At 48.3% G+C, this 24,726-nt stretch overlaps 1 protein-coding gene and 1 long non-coding RNA gene across 3 annotated transcripts in view; one reads left to right on the forward strand and one right to left on the reverse strand.

Moving 5' to 3' along the window:
• AGO2 (argonaute RISC catalytic component 2) overlaps positions 1 to 24,726 on the forward strand; it is a 98,177-nt gene that overhangs the window by 16,763 nt on the left and 56,688 nt on the right. Inside the window, exon 1 of one of the 2 annotated variants that reach the window (XM_049854610.1) lies at positions 21,890 to 21,970. The exons of the other annotated variant lie outside the window; for it this stretch is intronic. The gene's annotated coding sequence lies outside the window, so the exon portion shown is untranslated. Of the gene's footprint in view, positions 1 to 21,889; positions 21,971 to 24,726 lie in introns of those variants that run through there. 2 annotated transcript variants of the gene reach the window in all.
• LOC126059076 (uncharacterized) lies at positions 5,706 to 21,625 on the reverse strand. Its single transcript, XR_007513356.1, has 3 exons — positions 21,537 to 21,625; positions 12,328 to 12,948; positions 5,706 to 7,940 (listed from the first exon to the last, which is right to left on the reverse strand). It is a non-coding gene; the product is annotated as an uncharacterized LOC126059076 (long non-coding RNA).

Consider the following 24,726-nt stretch of genomic DNA (forward strand, 5'->3'; position numbering starts at 1 on the left):
AGGTACTATCGCAGCCTCACTCCATTGGGATTCCCTGGCTCTGTGTTAATGAGGCGGCCACGCTTCAGAGGGTGATTTTTAGTGTCGTGAAAGCTGTGGGGTGTGTGTGTGCAGAATTCCGCTGCGGCTGGTGTGGACGAGACCGGCTGTCTCGAGGCCCCTTTGGGATCTGGAAGATGAAAGCAAGCCTGGGCAGGTAGTGGCAGGTGCCTGTTGGCTGCTTCTGGGCCATCAGAACCGGAATCCTGAAGCCCTAGGAATGACTGCTGCTGCCAACCACATTGTTACATCGTCGTTCATTTTATTTTAAAAGCGGCATCTTCTGAGTGCTCGTGCTTGTCCAATTAATACCTTTAGCCTTAAAAATTAGAAGACAGTGCCGTTGGCAGGATAATTGCCCGATTTACAAACACACAGAAGGTGGTGAGTGGCAGTGCTTTGTGGGTTTGTGTATGATCAGAAGCTGTACAGGTGACGGAGGCTCGGGAAATGGTTTCAGCTACAAAGCGAAGACTGCTCGGGAGTCAGGGAGTGCCAAACAGATACGGTCTCCTGACTTGAGCAACGTAACAGCCAGCGTGGACGTCCTGTTTACTGCGGATCCATCCAGACCAGTCGCCATCGAGCTGAGTGACCCCACGTGCGTCAGAGCAGAGCCGTCCTCCACAGGGTTTTCAGCGGCTGATTTCTCAGAAGTAGATTGCCAGGCTTTTCTTTGGAAGCGCTTCTGGGTGGGCTTGAACTTCCAACCTTTGGGCTGCCAGTCCAGTGTGTCGACCATTTGCAGCACCCAGGGACTCGCACTGTAGGTGCTGTGTCTGGGTTAACTGGCTTGTCACAATGACCTTGGGCAGCGGGTACTGTCCTTGTCCTCATTTTAGAAGTGAGGAGACTGGGGCACAGAGCAGCTCAGGTCACAAAGCAGTGAGGGCCGGGTCCCCAATTTGAACCAGGGCAGCTACCTCCAGGATCTAGGGTGACTCCAGGGATAAGCCTGTCGGCTGCCAAAGCCACAGGCCGGGTCAGGACAGGGCAGTGAACCCAGGGCAGCGTCCACACGAGGAGAGTGGTTGTCATTGCTTTGTTGTGCACGGGTGCAGGGCCTGTAAAGAGGACGCTTTGAGATAGAGCACACTTTGTTAAGGAATCAAAGGGAAAAAATTGACTGAGGCAAAGACGAGAAAGCAGGAAGGGACAGGAAACCCGGACAAATGGAAACAGGGAACTCGAGGTGGAGAAGGGGAGAGTGTTGACACGTTGCCGTGTTGGCAACCAGTGTCACAATACAATCTGTGTATTGTTTAATGAGAAGCTAATTTGCACTGTAAACTTTTGCCTAAAGCACAATTAAAAAAAATTGACTGGGAACTCAGTGGGGTTGGCTTTTCCAGTGTTTCTTTCAGGACTTCAAACTGGTTCAGTCATGGCAGACAAAGCAACACCAGAACAGACCCGAATTTTTACAATTTGGGTGCTGAGAACAGGGAAAATTACAGGTCAAAGCCCTGGAAAGTAGGCTCAGAGGCGACATAGTGACTCTTTCAGGAGCCTGATGTGTGAGGTTGGATCACTGGCAGAACTGGGGAGAGTGACGCACATTCAGAGCGGTGTGCTGGGCCGCCATCTTTGAGCCAGGACGTGCTGTTTCCCACTTTGCTCAAAACCTGAAGGGCCTGAGATTTGGTTGCTATGCAACGCTTACGCTGCCCTTGTTTTCTAAGAGGGTGATTAGGTTTCCAGCAGGGCTTTAATTTGTAATTTTTCCTGTTCTGTTTCACTCAATTTTTAATAATTCGGGTCTATTCCAGTTTTGCTTCCTTGGCCATGACTGAACTGGAAAGAACCGGTTCAAAGACCATGTTTATTTTAAAAAACAGTAATCAGTTCAGCAGTGTTTTTAATGCTATCTTGAATAAATGGTACTGACTTGAGTTTTGTTTTTTTAATATTTTTAAAAGTTTAACACTGCATTTCTAGCCTGTTTTAGGCTGTGACTTTCTGGGTGTATTTCCGGGGGTTGGGGGGGGTGTTACTACTACAAAACTCATAACACTTTTGGGGAATTTTTGAATTTTCTTGAGCCGCTCCTCTTACAAACTGATGTCACTTTCATATGCTTTTATGAAGCCCGGTGACAGACTGGGTTATAGAATGAGTGATGTACTCACCCGTGGGCTATGCTCACTCCCTGCCGCCGCCCCCTCCTCCCTACTCCGCCCAGCTTCTGCCCTGCTCAAGCAAGTGGTACAGCTCTTTGTCCGCAGGCAAGTGCTCAGAGGCACTCCACCCCGCCAAGAAGCCTCCTGCCCCAGGGTGCTCAGTTCTCTCACTCCAAGGGTCAGGAACCACACAAGCTATCTTACCCAGGTCTCCTGGTTCCCACTGTCTCACACCGCAGCTGCTTGTGCTGCTGTTCCCGCCGTCTCCAGTGTTACAGCTCTCTCTCTCCTAAGTCTAGGGGGTTCACAGCACAGGGACCCCAGGTCCAAAGGACACACTCTGCTCCAGGTTTTTCTTCTAGATGGTAGTGAGGTCCCCCTCAGTGGGACTAGCCTTTACAAGCCTAGCAGGATGGGAAAACTGACCAGTCCCTTTGGTAGACCATAGTTGCTTAATTTGCAAAGTAACTGACCAATCCCCACAAGAGTTTTATGATCTTATTTGCATAATAAACTGTCCAATCCCTGCAAGGATTTTATATACCTTATTTGCATAGTAGACTAACCAGTCCTTTTGCAAGATTGTGGCGTAGCACATCATCTTGGCAGAACTACAAACCCAGAGCCAGAAAGGCCATATGTAAAGAGGAGCCTGTCGCGCTGCAGGATGAAAGGGTTTTTTAAAAGCCCGCTCCTGAGTTCCTATGTCATTTTTTCTCTTTTACATCAGGATAAAAAGGGCTGCAATCTGGGAAGGGGCCATGGAACCAAGGTTGAAGGTGGACATGCCATTGTTGTTTGGGGTGCCCAGTCACCCTCTGCTCTGTGGTGCCACCTTGGTTTGTACACTGACCTTCACCCCTTAGGCTGTAAAATCAAAGGGCATCACTGTTGCCCCATTACATGGTCATGTCGGTGGTTAGGTGCCCTCAAGTCTTTTCCAACTCAGAGGGACCCCACGCGGCAGAGGTGAACTGCCCCACAGGGTTTCCTAGGCTGTAATCTTTGCGGGGGGGGGGGAGATTGCCAGGTCTTTCTTCCACAGAGCAGCTGGTGGTTCAGACTGGCACCCTTTCAGTTAGCGGCAAGTGCTTGACCATTTAAGCCACCAGGACTCCGTAGAGCCTGGCAGTGGTGGGGCTTAAATTCAGTGACAGGTTGTTTTGTTTTGAAGTTCAACTTAAAGGGGAAAAAGAGGGGGGAAAAAAGCAAACTGTGGTATTTCCAGAAGTGGCGAGGGCACCGCGTCTTCAGAGGATGATTTCCTTTGGATCTTTCTGGGGTCATACGATAAGGATTCCGAGACTGGAAACGAGCGGTTATTGGCCCTTAAATCCTCAGCTTAGCAGCCAGGTAGAGACAGCTGTTTGCTCACTCAAAGCGGCAGAGCACCTGTTTGCTCAGCTCTTTTCCCTGGTGAAATTTTATGTATTTTGAAGTGAATGATGTTTGCCGACTTTGAGTTGAGCACTTGATAAATAGTCGTTTAAGTTGAAGTAACTGGATGAACTTGGAGCTGACACGGGATGATTTTGCCGAACCTCCCAAAAAAACAGTCCAGGAAATGTGCACCGGCCCCTACACTGTAAGATTCTAAATTAAAGCGCCATGCTTATGTGGACCACGGGTACCCACCTTCCTCTCATTGCAGGCTTGTTTATATGTGGAGGATGATAACTGGGTTAATCCAAAGACATTTGTAAGTTAATTAAAAACTTTCAGTCCTATCGTGGATCATTTCAGTTACTTGGAACTGACCTAGAGTACTTCCACATTCACTAACGATTAACTCTGTTCTGTTGCTGTTTCTGTGTGTGTCTTTGCACCTTGTTTGCATGGCAGTTTCCTGGAGTGTGTGGACTGTCCAGTACAGTGCAGTCGGCCCGCCGTACCCACAGATTCCACGTCTTGAGATCCAACCAACCGCGGATCGAAAGTTCTGGGCGGGGGGGGGGGCGGGGGGGGAACAAGAGTTCTAAAAAGCCACGCTTGACTCCGCGGTGCTCCGAGCACTACGCCGAATGTACTCAAATGCAGTGGTGTGTAACACGCCCTGCTGTAGCTTCCCCACATCTCACAGGTCCTCGGTGTCTCCCTGGCTCTGGTTCGTTGGCTGCTGGTGGTGTGGGCACCCTTTGTTCTGCCATTTGCATAGCAGTTACGTTGTATCAGGTATTGTAAGTCATCTAGAGATGATTTATGTGCGGAGGACTGCATATACTATGCCATTTTACATGAGGGACGTACACATCCGCGGACTTTGGTATCTGCGGGGGTCCCGAAACCAATCCGAGGGATGACTGTATTCCTTTTCCTTCTTCTCCCTTTCTCCGTCAATAGTATGCCAGTGTCTTAGAATTCTGACTTAGTCATCTAGTGCTGCTGTGACAAATACCACAAGTGGATGGCCTTAACAAACAGAAGTTTATTCTCTTGCAGTCTAGGAGGCTAGAAGTCCACATTTAGGGCGCTAGCTCCAGGGGGAGGCTTTCTCTCTCTGTCAGCTCTGGAGGAAGGTCCTTGTCATCAATCTTGCCCTGGTTTAGGAGTTTCTCAGCATAGGGACCCTGGGTCCAAAGGATGCACTCTGCTCCCAGTGCGTCTTTCTTTGTGGTTGGAGGTCCTTCTCCTTTCTTTTTCCTTCTCTCTTTCATATTTTAAAAGAGACTGATTCCAGATACAACCTAATCCTGTAGATTGAGTCCTGCCTCCTTAACAAACTGCCTCGTTAGCATCACGGAGGTAGGATTTACAACACGTAGGATGATCACAGCGGATGACAAGATGGCGGACAGACACACACCAGAAATCATGGCCCAGCCAAGTTGATACACATTTTGAGGAAACACAATACAATCCATAACAGCCAGCCATCGGAGGTGAGTACATCTTGTTTCCTGGTTTTGATTGCCTAAAGCTTTCGTCTGGTTTGCTCAAATCAGCGCCAGGACAGTGGTCAGAGAGCTTCGTTGCCTCGGTTGGGTCAGATAAAATTAGTGCTCTGTCAGCTAATCTGTGTTGTCGCTGTTCCAGTCTGCTGGAAACGAGATCAGGAATCTCTGCAGTGGTTTGATAATTAGTCCTTACTGTAACACTGACGTCTGCTGATGTTAACCTTGTTGTTGCTGAGTGCCACGGAACTGATTCTGACTCATCGCGACCCCACGTGACAGAGTAGAACTGCCCCATAGGGTTTTCTTGGCTGTAACCTTTACAGAAGCAGATTGCTAGGTCTTTTCTCCCATGGAACCTCTATGTGGGTTCAAACTACCAACCCTTCAATTAGCAATCGAGCACTTAACCGTCGTGCCACCTGGACTCCTTGGTATTATCCTTACTCCTGGAAAAACCTGAGGCCGGGCTTGAAGAAGACACTCTTTGGTGGCAATCCACGCCCACAACATGTTCTTGAGCATTTTTTGTGTTAGGACCTCTTTATGTTCTTAAATTTATCGAGAGCCCCAAAGAGCTTTTGTTTATATGGGTTATACCTATCAACATTTACTGCACTAAACATTAATATAAAAATGGAAATAACAAACTCATATGAACATACTGTTTTTTATGAAAAATAAATGTTTTTCTAAAACTAAAAACATAATGAGAAGAGTGACACTATCTGACAGTTCGTAAATCTCTTCAATGTTTGGCGTCTGCGGTCACTCTGCTGGGATATGTTGTTTTGGTTGCAGTATAAGAAAACAAATCTGACCTCACACAGATACACAGTTGCAAGGGAGGATTATTTTAGTAGCCATTTCAGACCAGGATGGATATTCTTTGATAATACACCAAAACTCAACAAGTAATAGCTTCTGAAAAGCTAGTTGCAATGTAGAATGTGAAACCACCCTCAGTGGTAGTTTGAATGGATTTTTACCCACGCGTGATGCTGTAGCATCATGCATCAGCCATTTGAAAAATTCTGGTTTACTGCATTACGCAGATCTTGCAAACACTGACAGATTTCATTATGCAACATCAGAGCGTCACATTCATTAGCACCACCATTGGTCTTATCACAAGGGTCTTCGTGTATTGGGTAACTTTCAGCTCATGGTGGGCGTTGTGAGTTTTCCACGATTAAGGCATGAATTTTATCAACAAAACAAATGCTACCGGTTTTTTTCAATTAACACCCTTGGTTTGGTTTTGAGAAAATTTCTGTAGATACCCAACTCTGTCCTTCCGCAGAAAAGGGGATAGTTCAGGTCGCAGCTCAGCAATCGAATGCGCGCTTTTCCTCAAGAAAACCATGAAAAAAAACCCAGTGCCTCCGAGTGGACCCCAACTCAAGGCAACCAGACGTGTATCATAGTAGAACTGTGCTCCTTAAGGTTTTCAATGGCGGATTCTTCAGACGTAGGTCACCACGCCTTTCTACCAAGGCACCTCTGGGTGGACTTGAACCTCCAACCTTTCTGTCAGCAGCCAAGTGTGTTAACCTTTTGCACCACTCAGGAACTCCTAAGAGAGGTTAGTGGTCTGTGTCTTCCACTCCCTGCTCACATCCGCAACGCACTTTTAAGCATTTTTGTGAAGTATAGAAAAAGACAAACACCTCCGCCCGCCCACTCATCTGGCTTGTTCCCCGTTTCCACTGTACTTAAACACAAAGTGTAAAGTGTACCCCCTGCTTCCCCTCAGGGTATGTTAGGGAGTGTGCTAGGGGAGCCCCAACACAGGCTGCATTTGTGGAGTGGTTTCCACGTGCTTTCCTAGTAGGCTCTGACCTGCTCCGCCCACATAGAGGGGGTGTTCTAGCTGATTCCCAGTCTGCAGGCAGTCCACGGTTGGACGGTTGCTAGTGAAGTGTGGCACTGTCTTCCCACAGCCCTGCCCTGAGACGGGGCAGAGAACTCTTGCCCTGTGCAGGGTTAGTGCAGTGCCCTATCCCCGTGTCCTCTCTGCCCTCATTCATTCATTCATTCACTTACTCACTCATTCTTTACTGCACTCATCCGATGTATTGAGCATCTGCTCGATGCTGGCCCGGGTCCAGGTGCTGCAGAAATGGCAGTGAGCAACATGTCACACCTGCCCCAGGGAGCTTGCAGTCTGGAGGGAGGAGGTGGATGAGCAGAGAAAGTAAAACGTGAAGTGCATTTGGTGCGCGGTGCCTGCCGATAGAGCAGTTAGGGATGGCTGCCTGGAGATGGAACATTCCAGAAAGAGGGCCTTGGCCACCTTAGTGGAGGAGCCGAGGTGGGAGGGCAGAGCAGGAGGCGGCGGGGTTGGAGGTGATGGCGGCGGGGGGGGGGGGGCACCGAGTCAGCCCTGCTCTGGTCGAGTTTAAGAACGTTGTCACACTCGCCCACTTGGAAAGTCTCAAAGGTTGCCAACTATTTATAGCAGAAACCCTCACCCCTGGAGCATGACGCTCGGGTACAATTTCACCCAGTGACTCTGGGCTTCCTCCCTCCGCGGCTCTCTGTGCTCACCTGCCCTCACACCAGTGTACTACTACTAAGAAGTCCCTGGGTGGTGCAGATGGTTACACGCTCACCTGCTAACGGAAAGGTTGGAGGTTCGAGTATACCCTGAGGTGCCTCGGAAGAAGGGCCTGACGATCTACTTCTGAAAAATCAGCCAGTGAAAACCCTATGGAGCACAGTTCTGCTCTGCCACTCACGGGGTCGCCATGGGTCGGAGTCGACTGGACAACTGGTCGGTTGGTTTTGATGTTTGGTTTACGTGGCCGCTCTGTGTGTTGCTTCCTCAGTGTGAGTGTGCCTGGTGCGTGGCCACAGCACAGGGGCTGGGCACTCCCAGAGGGTGAGGCTGTGGAAGAATAAAGGTGCTGAATTAATAAAGCAGACAGAGAAGCCTAAAAATCCGTGTTCGCTTTGGTTACCTCTATCCTGTATAACACGAATATTTCAAAAACAGGAGCAGCTTCATTTTCTTAGATACAGCTCACAGAGCCCCAGATTACCGCTACAGCGTTGTCCGTTGTGGCTAGAGAAAACCTGAGGTGTCTCTTGGTGCCGATCATTCACCCGGAATGTTCCCCAGTGAAGGCTCAGGGCTCCCCAAAGCCATGCTGGCACCAAGACGCTCAGTGCTGAGAAAATATGTTGATTAAATATTATTTTCTTTTAAAAATTCATAATTTTGTGTGCCTTCACACCTCAGCAGGATTACAAAAGCGTGTGATGTTATCAGGGGATAGATTCTTAGGATTGCTTGGCTGCTCCTTCATGTTGTGCTGAAAGCGCTCGCTTTAGGAGAACACCAGCATTGGTCTTTGCTTTAGGGGGGAGGGAGGGCAGGCGGTGGCAGCTACAGGTTCCTGCACTCAGCCCTACCCGGATGGGAGACTGTGGCCTGCGGTGTCTCACTCGGCCCTCCTAGGGGTCTAAATCAACTTGATTTCTTCAGGCAAATTAAAGCGTAGTCGCTGTTTTAGAAGGATACGCTTCAATGTTATTTCTCTGTGTAGTGTAATTATGGAAGAATCTTACCTTGTTTTTTAATACCTGAGTTGTGAATTATTTACTCTGAGCAAGACTGATTTACAGTAATATAAAAACAATATATTATGCATAATTTGTTTATAATAACGGTCCCATTTGGTAGGCGTGAAGGCAGAGAACACCAGGCAGAGTGGAGGAAAGTCATTCCTGACACTTTACTCAGTGTTACAGGCGTTAATTGACGCCTCAAGCCCTGAGATGTTTCCCGCAGGACAGCCAGTAAACCTCCCGTTCTCACTTTGCCGGTGGGTTACTTCCGAAGCCTTCGAGCAGGTCTGCAGCCTTCCCCTGGCAAGATTACCGTTAACATCCTCAGTCATGATTTCCTTATTTCCCTGCTCAGACCTGTAGTCAGGAGGAAACCGCTGGGGATAAAGGCAGACCTGGCCAGTAGGCCGAGCCCCTCACACATGGCTCCCAGGATCCTCCTGCTGCCGTCAAGTCGATTCTGACTCATAGTGACCCTGTGGGACAGAGCAGAACTGCCCCTCAGGGCTTCAAAGGCTGTAAATCTTGACGGAAGCAGACTGCCACGTCTTTCTTCCACAGAGCAGCTGGTGGGTTCATACTGTCAACTTTTCAGTTAGCAACTGAGCACTTAACCACTGCACCACCAGGGCTGCTATTGACTTAACACTTGTTACTCTTGCTCAGATCATGAAGGTAGTGTGGGGCCAGGCAAACGTTTTCTTCTGTTATACGTGAGGTCCACGGCAGCTAACAACAGCAGCTCTTGCTCAGAGGGGCTCTCGAGCCACGGGGAAAGCTGCAGACCCTTCCCTGAAAAATGCACGGGTGCCCATCCCTACTGGCTTGTGCGGCCTTGGGGGGATGTGGGCCCCCCGCTGAGGGACCTCACAATAGTGTCAGCTGTGTATTCTCTGCATTCAGGAGGGGAGAAATCCCTGCCTGAGTCCTAGCTCTGCTCCAAGTTCCCTGGCCTGAGCAATCCCACATACACAATCGTGTGTGTGCTAATGAGGTAACAGGGCCAGAGAGGGGAGGACACTGAGCATTCCGCAGAAAGAGTATCACAGGGACTGAGTTCCCCGAGGAAGCGAGAGGGGCTGGAGTCCCGAGCAGAAGGGCGTGGGAAGAACCTTCCTTTGAAGGAGGCCCATTCTTTTCATGGAACCGAGAGAACTGCAGGGACAGCTGTGCACACACAAGTATGATGTGTGAGCATGGGTGGGTTAATGGGAAAGCCCCCACCTTGCCCATGTTTCATTTGGTCTTTCTAGCGCAGGAGGTGAGGTGGGTCTCCTCCGTCCTGGGTGTGAGGAAGGGCGGTGGAAGGGGAGACACCTTGAGCAGGGTGGCAGTTTGAAACGTTTTGAAAAGCTGCAGTGCCAGCGGGGATGGGCGAACGCAGACTCAGGAGGGTTTGAAGGTTTCCACAGGCACTGTTAGGAACCACACTTAGTTTTGTTGTAGTTGTTACCTTCTGTCAAGTCAGCCCCCAACTCTTGGAGACCCCATGCACAACGGAACCAAACCCAGCCCGACTCTGCGCCATCCTTATGATTGATGACAGATCGGACCATTGCGATCCCCACGGGGTTCTCACTGGCTGGTTTTCAGAAGTAGATCACCAGGCTTTCTTCCTAGTCCTTCACAGTCTGGAAGCTCCACTGAAACCTGTCCAGCATCACAGCAACACGCAAGCCCCCACGGAAGAACAGGTGGTGGCTGCACACGAGGTGAACTGGTTGGGAATCAAACCCTGGTCTCCTGTATGGAAGGTGAAAACTCCACCACTGAACCACCACTGCCCCCATCTTAGGTCTCTGCAGTGCAGTGGATTACATAATATGGCCCTTCTAGCTATAGCTATAGTCTTTGTGACTCCCACACAATGATTGGGTGGGACTATGCAAATAAGGTATATGGAAACTGGTTATGGATAAGGTTATCTGTCAACTTGCCTAGACCATGATTTTCAATGGTTTGGCAGTTATGTAGTGATGTAAGCTATGCAATGATGTAGTCATCTTCCATTCTGTGATCTGATGTAATTGTCCTCCATTTTGTGATGTGTTGTAATCCTAGCCTCTATGCCTGCGGTTATGGTCCCACTTGGGAGTGAGTTGTCTGTTAATGTTAATGAGGCAGGATTAGGGTGAAATGTATCTTGAGTCATCATCTTACTATAGGATGTGACTCAAGTCATCACCCTAACCCTAGTCACTACCCTTACCACCCTTATTCAAGTCACATACTTGAGTCATACCCTTTATCTTACAAGAGATAAAAGGAGAGAGAAGGGAATAGATGGGCGGGAGGATCCACTACTATCAAAAGGAGCTAACAGTGAAGTGTTTTATTTGGACCGGGGATCCCTGCACTGAGAACCTTCTAGACCCAGGAGACAGAGCTGTAATATCAGAGACGGCAAGAACTGGCAGCAGCAGAACCAAGAGACCAGTGCCAGATGGTGTGGTGGGCTTCCCGGTCCACAGAGGAAGACAGCTACAGTGGGTGTGCCGACCCACAAGTGCCTTCAGGCTGAGGCTTACGGGCTTACCTGGGCACTTACTGGCGGAACTGAAGAGGTTGTTAACACTTGCCTAAGCTGTGCAGAGACTGGGCTGAGGGACCTGGGCCAGAGAGAGGCCTCCTTGAGGGCACGGCTGAGTAGAGGCTATCCTGATCAAAGAACTGTATCCTGAGTCATTTCTGGTCCTGAATTGTAACCTGTTGCTTCTCTAATAAACCCCATAATCATGAGTTTTGTCTCCGAGTTCTGTGTGGCCATTGCAGCTAATTATTGAACCCAGCAAAGGAGCGGGGGGAGGGACGGCTGGTGTCAGAATTGGTAAAAAGGCTGGAGGCTGGAGGTGTCTGACCTGCGCCTCAGAGGGACTGGCCTCTGGCTGTTGTTGCTCACAGTTGTCCTCCCTGCCCCCTCAGGAAATGAGACAAGGTCTGACGCTGCCGCCTCCTCTGAGCCATTCTTACGGTCTTACGTATGCTAACTAATGGTCTAGCCGGTGGCTGGAGCCTGGCTTGGATGGGAAAATTCCATGGTTACAGGATTTAAAAGCTGGCAGCCAGCACCCTATCTCCCATGGTCCATAGTCCGAGATATGTGTAGGTATCATTCATTTTTCCTCCAGTTCCTGAGGAAAGCAGACACATTCCTATTTATTTTAAATCGTGAGCTTGTCTCTTGTTGGGAAGGAATTGATTAGAGAAGCCAAACAGTCCTGGGGATTTATCTGCTAGGTTTTCAACAATTTACCCTTAATTAATTATTCTGACTAGAAAAAAAATGGTACCTCTACAGGATGCCAGTATTTAGAATTGACATTTCAAATATCTAGTTGTACAAATTGGGGGAATTTTCCTATTTCTGCCATTTGGTAAATTTGCTTTTAAGTATCCCCTTGGGGAGTTGCATTCACTCCAAGTGACAGGAATTAAAGTAGAATTTGCACTCAGCTGAACTGGATCAAGCCACAGGTGTTGGCTGCAGAAGCCTGGCTGCAACGTGGAGGGAAATTTTACTTCTTAATTATAACAAAGCAAAGGCTTATTTTACTTAAGTTTTCCGAGGTGCTCTCGGTGTAAAGAACATTCTGGGTTTCTTTGTTTGTAACAGCATCACAATATATAGTTTGCTTATTCATTATATGCTCTGCTTTAGCATTAAAACAGTATTTCTTTTTGCAGTATATTTAAAACAAACAAACCTGTTGCCGTTGACATATTTCGACTCATAGCGATCCCATATGTCACAGAGTAGAACTGCTTCATTGGGTTTCCTTGGCTGTAATCTTTATGGATATTGTTGGATAATTTCCACATTTTGTTGGATCACCTTTCTTTGGAATGGGCACGGATATGGATCTCTTCCACTTGAATGGCCAGGTAGCTGTTTTCCAAATTTCTTGGCATAAATAGATGGGTGAGCAGTTCCAGTGCTGCGTCCATTTGTTGAAACATCTGAATTGGTATTCTGTCAATTTCTGGAGCCTTGTTTTTCACCAGTGCCTTCAGTGCAGCTCGGATTTCTTTCTTCAGTACTATCGGTTCTCAATCATATGCTACCTCCTGAAGTGGTTGAACGTTGACCAGTTCCTTTTGGAAGAGAGACTTTGTGTACTCCTTCTGTCTTCTTTTGATGCTTCCCGTATCATTCAACTTTTTTGCCTGTAGAATATCATTAGTGTCACATGCAAGTAAAATTTTGCTGAAGATCATTCAAAAATGGTTGCAGCAGTACATCTACAGGGCACTGCCAGAAATTCAAGCCGGATTCAGAAGAAGACAAGGAACAAGGGATATCATTGCTGATGTCAGATGGATCCCGGCTGAAAGCAGAGAATACCAGAAAGATGTTAACCTGTGTTTTATTGACTATGCAAAGGCGTTCCACTGTGTGGATAACAACAAATTATAGATAACATCGCAAAGAATAGGAATTCCAGAACGCTTCATTGTGCTCATGTGGAACCTGTACATAGACCAAGAGTCATTCTTTCGAACAGAACGAGGGGATACGGCGTGGTTTAAATTCAGGAAAGGTGTGCGTCAGGGTTGTATCCTTTCGCCATACTTATTCAGTCTGTATGCTGAACAAATAATCCGAGACGCTGGACTATATGAAGAAGAACGGGGCATCAGGATTGGGAGAAGACTCATTAACAACCGGTATTATGCAGATAACACAACCTTCCTTTGTGAAAGTGAAGAGGACTTGAAGCACTTACTAATGAAGATCAAAGACCACAGCCTTCAGTATGGATTGCACCTCAACATAAAGAAAATAAAAATCCTGACAACCGGACCAATAAGCCACATCATGATAAATGGAGAACAGATTGAAGTTGTCAAGGATTTCATCTTACTTGGATCCACAATCAGTGCCCATGGAAGAAGCAGTCAAGAAATCAAACAACGTATTATTGCCTTGGACAAACATGCTGCAAAAGACTTCTTTAAAGTATTAAAAGCAAAGATGTCACTCTGAGAACTAAGGTGTGTCTGACTCAAGCCATTGGTATTTTGAATCACCTCATATGCATGTGTTTTAGTTATCTAATGCTGCTGTAACAGAAATAACCACGAATGGGTGGCTTTAACAAACAGAAATTTATTTTCTCACAGTGTAGGAAGGCTAGAAGTCCAGATTCAGGGTGCCAGCCTAGGGAAGGGCTTTCTCTCTCTGTCAACTCTGGAGGAAGGTCCTTTCTCTTTGAGCTTCAGCTGGGTGATTTTCCTGTGGCTTGGCATCTCTCTTCCTCTGCCTCCTCTCCTTCGATTGCTTGTTTAACCTCTTTTATATCTCAAAAGAAATTGACTCAAAACACACCCTATACTAATCATGTCTCATTAACATAACAGAGACCACCCATTCCCAAATGGGATTATAACTGCAGGCATAGACGTTTTACAACACATATTTTCTGGGGATACAATTCAATCAATAACAGCTGCAAAAGGGGGACAATGAATAAGGAAGATGGAAGAATTGACGCCTTTGAATTAATGGTGTTGGCGAAGAATATTGAATATACCATGGACTGCCAGAAGAATGAACAAATCTGTCTTAGAAGAAGTACAGCCAGAGTGCTCCTTAGAAGTGAGGATGGCAAAACTTTGTCTCACATGCTTTGGACGTGTGATCAGGAGGGATCAGTCCCTGGAGAAGGAGATCATGCTTGGTAAAGTAGAGGGTCAGCGAAAAAGAGGAAGACCCTCAACAAGATGGATTGACACAGTGACTGCAACAATGGGCTCAAGGATTGTGAGGATGGTGCAGGACTGGGCAGTGTCTCCTTGTCTTGTACAGAGTTCCTACGAGTCGGAACTGACTTGACGGCACCTAACAGCAATCTTTATGGAAACTGATCGCCAGGCCTTTGCTGCTGGGTGGGTTTGAACCTGCCAACCTTTAGGTTAGCAGCCAATCATAAACTGTTTCCGCCTCCCAGGGACCTAATATATAGCTTACTATTCAGTGCTGTTTTTATATAGCTATAATATATAGCTACTATTCACTGTTTTATTAACATCAAAACAAAATTTCTTTTTCACAATATATAGTTACTGCAACTTAAAGTCAATGTGGGAGAATTTTTATAACTACAAATCTGCTGAGTCGAAATGCCGAATTTCTAAATATATCATGGAGGAGAGGTAATCTTTTCCCTTTTACAATGACAGCCTTGCAGGGCTGATGCTGTAGATTTCCAGGGTGGGAATATTTTGATGTGTAATAAGAAAGCATGTTTCTCTCTCTCTCTCTCTCTCACACACACACACACACACCCCTCTCTCTCTCATTCTCTCTCTCTCACACACACACACAAGATATAAACAAGAGGTTTACGTTTTCCCTCCATGGTGCTTGTTTAGAACATCTTACTCTGATTGCTTTACATAATGTGTTCATTGTAGCAGCCCAGAGGGGGGCCAGGGCAGGTGTGCTGGAGGCCTGGGGAGGAGGCTGTGCACAGGGAAGCTAGTAGGAGGTGTGACCATGGCATCAGCAGGGATGGCCTGGCAGGAAACTGTGTTTCCATCACACAGGATGCTCAGGCTCAGACCCAGGCAGCCCTGCGTCAGTCTTGCCCCCGGGGAAGCTCGCATTCTCTGAGCTCACCGACTTTTTGTTTTTGTTTTCTTTCTGTCCTTGGAGATGTCCCTTCCCATGATCCCGGCAATGCACCGAAAATGATGTTTCACACAGCGTTCAGTTGTTTGTACGGGGGACCCCCCTGAGTGGCTGGCTCTCTGTGCTGTTGGAAGCCTAAGACTAAACCTTAAAAATCTGCGATCGTTTCTGCCATCTCCTCGAACGGGAACCTGGCTGACGGCGACTTCCCATAGACCATCCTCAACTCCACGTGTACTTCCTTTACAGTGCACCCAGATGACCCTATCTGTCCTAACAGGGCCAAGTAACAGCGGGATGGCTAAAAATTTTATACTAAATCGGAGGTCCTTGTGTAGGGAACATGTTGTTGGGTGCCATCGAGTTGATTCCCATTCGTAGGACTGTTTTCTCGGCTGTAATTTTTATGGAAACAGATCACCAGGTCTTTCTCCCACAGAGTCACTGGGTGGGTTCAAAACGCCAACCTTTCGGCCCCAAGCCAAGCAGCCAAGCTCGTAACCATTGTGCCACCAGGTTCCTTGTAGGAAGCATGCCTTGAGTGGTCACGATTAGGTTGGCATGGCACTAAAAAAAAAAAAAAAAAGCATTTGTTCCGGTTATCCTTTGCTATTCAAAGAACCACTCCACGCTGTTGTTACGCTCATTGGTTTTGTGGGAAGGGCGCCTTGGGGGTGGTTAATCCCTGCTCTGTGGTACCTCGCCTGGGGGTGAGGTGAATGGTTTAGGGCTGCAACCACCTGGAAGTTCTTCATTCACATGTCTGGCCCCCCGCAGGGATGGCTTGAAGGCTGGACTCATCTGGGATGATGGCGGGTTCCTCTTACAACGTGGCAGCCGGGCTCCCAGAGGAGGTGTCTGGAGAGCAAACATTTCTAGAGATCGAGTTGGAATTTGCCTGGCCTTCATGACTCAGCCTTGGAAGTCTCATAACTTAGTTTCTACCCTACTTTATTAGTGGTTAAGAGCTCAGCTGCTAACCAAAAGGTCAGCAGTTCAAATCCACCAGCTGCTCCTTGGAAACCCTAAGGAGCAGCTCTACTGTGTCCTGTAGGGTTGCTATGAGTTGGAATCAACTCGACAGCAACAGTTTTTTTTTGGTCAGAGCAGTAACAAGCCTGCCAGGGTTCGAAGGAAGGAATACATAGAACCCCCCTCCCCAGTGGGGGAGTATCATAGAAATTGGGGCCGTTTTGATAATACCACAGTGTTGTCCTTCCAGAAAACTTGATTAGGCCCAAATGCAAGGACTAATTCTGGTTAAGAAGCAGTCTTAATTGCCTGTGGTGCTCAAGATGGTTATCAAATGCCAGCTTTTCTTTTGTGACAATGTGTGGGAAAGACTGATCCTGCCTTAGTGCTTTCATTACACGTCAACCCAGGTTACAGTAACTAGTGAACACATTCCCCCTCCAAACCAGCACCGCATTGAACACGTCCATCCTGACTTGTTCCAGACTAGCACACGCTGGACGCGTCCATCCTGACTTTTTCCAGACTAGCACACGCTGGACGCGTCCATCCTGACTTGTTCCAGACTAGCACACGCTGGACGCGTCCATCCTGACTTGTTCCAGACTAGCACACGCTGGACGCGTCCATCCTGACTTGTTCCAGACTAGCACACGCTGGACGCGTCCATCCTGACTTGTTCCAGACTAGCACACGCTGGACGCGTCCATCCTGACTTGTTCCAGACTAGCACACGCTGGACGCGTCCATCTTGACTTGTTCCAGACTAGCACACGCTGGACGCGTCCATCCTGACTTGTTCCAGACGTGCACACGTAGGACACGTCCATCTTGACGTGTTCCAGACTAACACGCTGTACGTGTCCATCCTGACTTGTTCCAGACTAGCACACGCTGGACGCATCCATCCTGACTTGTTCTAAACTAGCACACGCTGGACGCATCCATCCTGACTTGTTCTAAACCAGCAGATATTGGACGCATCCATCCTGATGTGGGTTCTTTTGGAAGAAGCAGCTGGCATCATGGGATGAGTACAAACTCGATTTGAACTCCTGCAAGTTCAAGTCCTCGGGCAAGTCGCTTAACCATTCTCAGTCTCAGCTTAATCTTCTGCAAAATGGTGAATAACACCTACCTTGCAGAGGTGTTCTACATATCACAGACAATCTAAGGTGCCTGTCTAGGTGCCTGGCACGTAGATTTCCAATAACTGGAAGGTGTTACTGTGGAATAGACTTAGCTATCAAGCAGATGTTACTAAGAGTTACACAGTGCTCCTTTTCATAGAATTCTAATAGGAAATAACCACACAAAGCCTGTTTTTTTTTTTTTTCTCTAAACACTTTTTGGATAGTAAGACCCTTGCATTAAACCATCTGTATTAGTAGACAAGGATCAAGTTTGGTGAAGGGAAGGACAGCACACATTACAGAGGAAGTCAGCACAACTGGACCAAAGCAAAAGCTAAGAGGTTTCCAGGACACATCCAAACACTTTAACAGACAGAGTAGCTGGACCTGGGGCCCGGAAACCATGATTTCGGGGGACATCTAGGTCAACTGGCATAAAAAAGTTGATTAAGAAAATGTTCTACATCCCACTTTGGGGAGTGGCATCTGCGGTCTTAAAAGCTTGCAAGTGGCTGTCTAAGATGCATCAATTGGTCCCATCCCACTTGGAGCAAAGGAGAATGAGGAAAACCAAAGACAAAAGGAAAATATTAGTCCAAAGGACTAAAGGACCACATGAACCAGAGACTCTACCAATGTGATAACAGAAGAAGTAGGTGGTGCCCGGCTACCACCAGTGACCGCCCTGACAGGGAACACAGCAGAGTCCTGGACAGAGCAGGAGAAAAACGTAAAACGGAACTCAAATTCACACAAGAAGACCAGACTTAATGGTCTGACAAGAGACTGGAGGAATGCCCAAAACTGTGGTCTCCAGAAGTACTGTTAACCCAGAAACTGAAATCATTCCCAAAGGCCACTCTTGACACAAAGATTAGACAGGACTATAAAACAAAAAAAATAATACATGTGAGGAATGTGCTTCTTAGTTCAATCAGGTATACGAGACCCAATGGGCAGCTCCTGTCCAAAAGCAGGATGAGAAGGCAGGAAGGGACAGGAACTGGTCAAATGAACACAGGGAACCAGGGCAGAAAGGGAGAGTGCTGTCACATTGTGGGGATTGCAACCAATGTCACAAAACAATAAGTGTTTACATTTTTGCATGAGAAATTAACTTGAGTTGTAAACTTCCATCTAAAGCACACACACAAACAAAACCCATTTGTATGAATCACCTGTGAGTAGCTAACTCTGAACCAAACAGTCAATATTACCCAGACGCAAAGGTGAGGAGGCCAGGAGAGGAAGGGAGGCTAGATCAATGGAAACAGAGCAAGCAGAATGGATATAAAGAGAACGCTGAAGAATTGTAAAAACCATAACCAGTGGCAGGGAACAGCTTGTATAAAATTTGTTAAAGGGGAACCTAGTTTGCTGTGTAAACTTTCACGTAGAATACAATCAAATATTATTTTTAAAAATCTGTATGAAGCCAGAAAGTCAACAGTTAACTCTGAAGCAAAAATGAGAAGATAAGGGGGCAGGGAAACTAGAGCCCTGGAAACAGAGCCATCTGAATACAATGAGAGAATGTTGACACGTTGTGAAAAATGTAACTAATGTCACTGAACAATTTGTATAGAAATTGTCAAATGGAAACTTAATTTTCTGTGTAAACTTTCACTGAAAACACAATATTAAAAAAAAAACCCTCGGGTTTCTGACCTATCAGTAGTGTGCTGCCGGCGTCTGGATTGAGAAGGGATATTAACACAAGGCCAGACAGTGGGGTGCTTTCTGAGCGAGACTAATTAATTGAAATTCCTTTCAAGTACAGTTTATACTTATCCCTCTTTTATACCTTACAGTTTTGCATGTTTGTAAATGGTATCTTTGGAAACCTAACTTTTCTAATTAGTATTTGCTTCCATAGAGGGATGCAGTGGGTTTTGTTTTTCGTTTTTGTCTTTCAGCAGCTTTGTTGCACTCTTTTTATTTCTGTGTCTGTGGGTTCCATTTTATTTCTGGAGAGGTGCTCTTGTCACTGCGTATGGCAGTTTTCTGTCTTCATAGCTAGCACTGTCATTTATTCTTGTTTCTTACTGCCCTGCTTAGACCTCTGTTGAGGTGGCGACAGCAAGCATTGTTGTCGGCTTAGTGGGAATGATGTTTTCAGTAGGGTTTTGGTAGATACCCTCTAAGGGTTGAAGAAGTTTCTTCTATTTGCTAGGGGCTTTTGTCTGTCTTTTTTTTTTTAAATCAGAAGAGGGTCTTGATTTTCAGACAAGAAAAAGATATAAAGACTAACACAAGCAACACCTGTGTGCACACCATTTAGCTTAAAGAAACGGCTTAAGCCCTTGATGAGATGCCCTTTTTTTGTTTGTGAGATTTCTCTGATGGGGAGTTACCTGAGAGTCCTATAGGTAGAAACTCAGAACCCAAACCTGTGAGTGGAGGACCCTGTGGCTACAGATTTTTAAGAGGATACTGACCCCCATCCCTTACCATCCGCCCCCCAGCTCTGGCCATAGAGCATCCGTGGGTCCCTGTGCTGGTGGGCAGTCTTGGTCTCCATTACTGTCGAAGATGTTGATCCCTCAGAATCCAGCAGACTTGGTTTCAAATCCCAGCTTGTATACTTCCTGTGTACCCCAATAGTTAAATTTGTCTAACCCATTTCATCTATAAAACGGAGGCAGTGATAGACTACTTCCTGAGATTCTTCCTGGAGCCCCAGGTGGTACAAATGACTAATGCGCTTGACAGCTAACTGAAAGGTTGGAGGTTCCAGTCCACCCAGAAATACCTTGGAATAAAAGCCTGGCTATCTACTTTCCAAAAATCAGCCATTGAAAACCCCATGGAACGCACTTCTATTCTGACACACACGGGGTCGCTGTGAGTTGGAACTGCCTCCACGGCAGCTGGGTCTAGGATTCTTATTATGACTAGACAAGAGTGTGAATATACCTGTCTCGTGGTAGAAGGTCAGCAGACACAGTCTGTCAGGTCAGGCTTGCTGGCGCGATTACAGGACGTGGTTGCAGATGCTGGGTTCTATTCCGTTTCAAAGAATGATTATTGAGATTTGTGACTTGCAGATTCTAGCATCATGCTGGGAACCATGAGGGGCAGTAGATGAGTAAGCCCGCCCTGTCTTCACTGGGCTCAGATCCAATGGGAAGGCAAACCTGTCTGCATGCGAATGACTGAAGTAGGCCTCGAGCACGGACTCCCATTTTAGAGCCGTAAACAATGCGGTAGAAACGCAGAGAAGGGAGGGTGACTTTGGCTATTGTCGCATTTCCCCGGTTGGGGAGCAGTAGCAGGGAGGTTGGGAAATGAGCAGTAAGGCTTGCTCACAGGAGCTCGCCATTGTGACCGGTACATGGTCTGAAAGGTCGTCCTGCCAAAGGGTGGTGGGAGTTTTGAGAAGAGGTGACATCTGTGGGACAGTGATCAGAGCATGTCCACATATTAATCCCCTCCAAGATGTAGCAGTAGCGCCAGTTTTCAGAGAGAAAACGAGGGCCAGGGTAAGCAGGAGCCTGCCAAAGTCACAGAGCAGGTGCGGGTAGGGGCCAGAGTTCCTTGCGTCCTCAGGGCGTGTCTGGGAGCTCAGATACAGAGGGATGGGATGGATGGGTGAGAGAGAAGTTACATTTAGGACTGGCTGCCGCCCAGAGCCTGTGTGTAGCTGGTGTGTGGAGGCGGCCACACAAATCGTGGTTCCGCACTCAGCTGTCAGGCCCCACCCAGGGCGGGACGGTTGTCCTCGCCGTGGTAGGAGCTGCAGCGCCCCGGTGTGAGCGCAGCAGGTTGTGCTTCAGCGGGGGAGGGGCGAGGTCCGTGGGCTTTGCTGCCTCCCTGCTGAAAATAAACATTTTTTTTTTTTTCAAGTCAGGCAGGAGGGTAAGATTTGACTAGCCCTGTGGGATGGAACGGAAATTGTGTTTTTTTGTTCTCGGTGGCATTTTTTCTTTCTGACACCTTTTGTCTTAAAATGAATCAGACCTCAAGCTAACCCTGATTAGTCAGGTTGCGGCGGCCCTGCACTCACTAGGAATATTTGAATGCAGATTTATTCTTAGAGGCTTCGTTGCCAGAAAAGCAATTAGAGAAAGCAGTGAGAGCCAGCCGTTTTCAAACCCCTACTCATAGTGAGAAACTCGTTTTCCAGCACACCTAGTGTAAACACGGTTCAAACGAAAGTTTACAAAACGGCACTTACCCTTCCTGGGGGTGGTGCGCTCTCGAGATTGTGTTTCTTTCCGCTAACGAAGGGCTGGTCTGGGTGGCGGCCGCGGTGTGGCGGCCGCGGGTCTGGATAAAACGTGTGGCTTTCACGCGCGTCGCCGCTAGACCGCGCCCCTGCGTCGGTCCGTCGGTCCGTCTGCCAGTCGGTGCGCGCAGACAGCTCTCCCCCCTGTCGGGGCGTGGACACGTAGGGAGCGTTCTCGGAATCGAGGCCCTGGCTCGTGCTTGCAGGAAAGGTTGCACGGAAACAGAGGGGCGTTTTGGCCACCTCGCGAAGTGGTTCAGCCCTGTGCCCTGCCAGGGGCTGGAGAAGGAGACCCCACGAGTCGGGTTGAGCGAGGGAGCAGGGTCCCTGCCCAGGTGTTGTCGCGGAGCGTGTTTATAAAGAATGTGGAGGCGGATCTTGAGGTAACGCTTTTATCTTTTATGCAAATCCAGTATGAGAACCCGTAGACTGTGGTGTAAAACCCAAACAGTGGCTTTGAGCTTCTGTTTCAAATGTTTTTTTGCCGGCAGTGGTGCAAAAGAACGCATGAATGCTTCGGGCACGGACACCTGGCTTCAAATTGACCGCCCTGCCTGAGCCAGGTCGGTACCCTTGGGCGGTCCCCAGGCTCTGGCGGGCACCGCGGGGATTGTCACTGCGCACCGCGGTCCCACAGCGCAGCAGTCCCTTGGTCCGGCCCCATGATCTGATTATGCGGCACTCCCGTGGTCGCAAGGCGCCGCAGCCCCATGATGTGGTCGCAAGACCTGGCGATCTCGGTATCCCGTAGTCCCATGGTGCGGGCCCGTAGTCCTAAGACACGGCGGTCCCAAGGTCCCATGGTGTGGTCCCGCGGTCCCAAGGCGCTGAGGTTCAGCAGTCCGGTAGTCCCAAGGCACAGCAGTCCCGTGGTCCCATGGTGCAGTCCCGTAGTCCAAGACGGGGCAGTCCGACAATCGCGTAGTCCCAAGGTACGGTGGTCCCTTGGTCCCGTGGTGTGGTCGTGCGGACCCAAGGCGCAGCGGTCCCGTGGTCCCTTGGCACAGTCCTGTAGCCCTAAGGCGCGGCAGGCGCTTAGCGAGGGTAATGAGCGCCCAGTGGCAATCTCTTAAATTGCACTCAGCTCAATTTCAAGATGAATAGATATTGACAGCAGCGACGCGTCAGCAGAAACGCCTTCCCCCCCTTGCCCTTCCCCCCTCTGTCTGGCTGCCTCCGTCAGGCGCCTGCCATTTGTGGCGCCTGGGAATGTCATTCCTTGCCATGTCTGGCGCCCCCTTGGACTTACCGCCAGGGCCAAGCACTCCCCCCGCCCCCCGCCACGCCTCTGCGTCAGCCCCGCGGTCTGGAGGTGCCACGATCCTGTGGCGCAATCCCTTGGTCCATGGTGTGGCTCGCAGTCCCGAAGCACTGGGGTCTGCTGGTGCCGTCGGGGGGTCTGCAGTCCTGAGGCGCGGCAGTTCCTTGGTGCAATCCGCGGTCCCGAGGCGCGACAGTCCAGTGGTGCAATCCGCGGTCCCGAGGTGCGGCGGTCCCGAAGCGTGACAGTCTCTTGGTGCAGCCTCAGTCCCGAGGCGTGGCGGTCCCGTGGTGCAGTCCGCGGTTCCTAGGCGCGACGGTCCCGAGGCGCAACGGTCCCGTGGTGCGATCCGCGGCCCCACAGTCCCGAGACGAGGCCGCCCGGCATACAGCCGGGTCCGAATGCTGCTGGAGGTGTGCGCGCCGGCGGTGCACCTGGCCGTGACCGCGCCTCCTGGCGCCGTGTCCGCCGCTGCTCAGCCGTGCGCCACCGTGGGCGGAGCGCTTCACGCGAAATCACGGTGTGCTGTTCTGCAGAATGTAAACTGAGAATGGCTGACCCGCCTCGAATCTTGAATTGGGCAAGTTTTAAATCCCTCTGTTAAGCGAGGTAATGTCTACAACCTCATGCTTACATTTTTATTTTCTTTAACTTTGGAAAATGTCAAATCTTGGGAAAAATAGAGTGAAATTTAAAACGCCCATTTATCCTTCTCTCAGAGTTAAAAATCTTTAGCATTTGTTCATATTTGCTTTTGTAGATTTAAAAAAAAAAAGCTTTATTATTTATTTTTCTAATTACAGGCATAATATGGATGCTTCAAAAACAAAAACGGAAGCTGGAAGAAGGGCAGAAAGACCATGTGTAGCTTGACTAGTCAGGGACAATCACTGTTACCCTTTTAGGTCCTTCTGACCATGTGTAGCCTGACTAGTCAGGGACAATCACTGTTACCCTTTTAGGTCCTTCTGACCATGTGTAGCTTGACTAGTCAGGGACAATCACTGTTACCCTTTTAGGTCCTTCTGACCATGTGTAGCTTGACTAGTCAGGGACAATCACTGTTACCCTTTTAGGTCCTTCTGTAAATTTTTCCCACCACATTTGTGTGGGAAACAGATGGGATTCTATCGAACACCATGTTGAAACTTCACAGTTTGCAGGTCTCTTCTCATGTAATAAATGATGGGCACAGTGTCAGGAACTCATCCACACGGTGTGCTTGACCGGTTGTCTGCTGATGGGCATTTCAGTTGTTGTCAGTCTTTTGTTATAATGAACTGTCACGAGCGCTCTTGTGTGCACGTCCAGTTATTACCTTAGGACAGATGCCTAGGTGTGGAGTTACTAGATCAAGGAACGCGTCATTTCAAAAGGTTTCTGGAACACACCATCAGCATCACCTCACATGGAAGAAAGTGCTTATTTTTCCACGATCTTATCAACATCAAATGGGCAAAAATATTTGCAATGTCGGTTTGCCTTTCTGTGATTGCAGTTGAGTACATTTTCCCGCATCTGCTGGCCACCAGCGTCTCTTCTGTGCACTGACTCTCGGCATCCCTTGTCCGTTTTCCTGTTGGAGCCTTTGTGGACTCCTGGCGAATTTGTATAAACCCGACGCATTAGGGTTTACAGTTTCAGGTCTGTGAATTTATTATGTCACAATTTTTTCTGAGTGTGTCGTGCAGTTAGAGAAGTTTTAAAATCTTAATGCAGTCTTTCTTTTGTGGCTTCTGCTTTTTGGTTCTGTTGTTGTTGTCGTTGTGTGCCATCGATTCAATTCTGACTCACAGCGACCCTGTAGGACAGAGAAGAACTGCCCCACAGGGTTTCCAAGGAGCAGCTGGTGGATTTAAACTGCCAGCCTTTTGCTTA

Source organism: Elephas maximus, chromosome 15, assembly GCF_024166365.1.
Source record: "Elephas maximus indicus isolate mEleMax1 chromosome 15, mEleMax1 primary haplotype, whole genome shotgun sequence".
NCBI lineage: Eukaryota > Metazoa > Chordata > Mammalia > Proboscidea > Elephantidae > Elephas > Elephas maximus.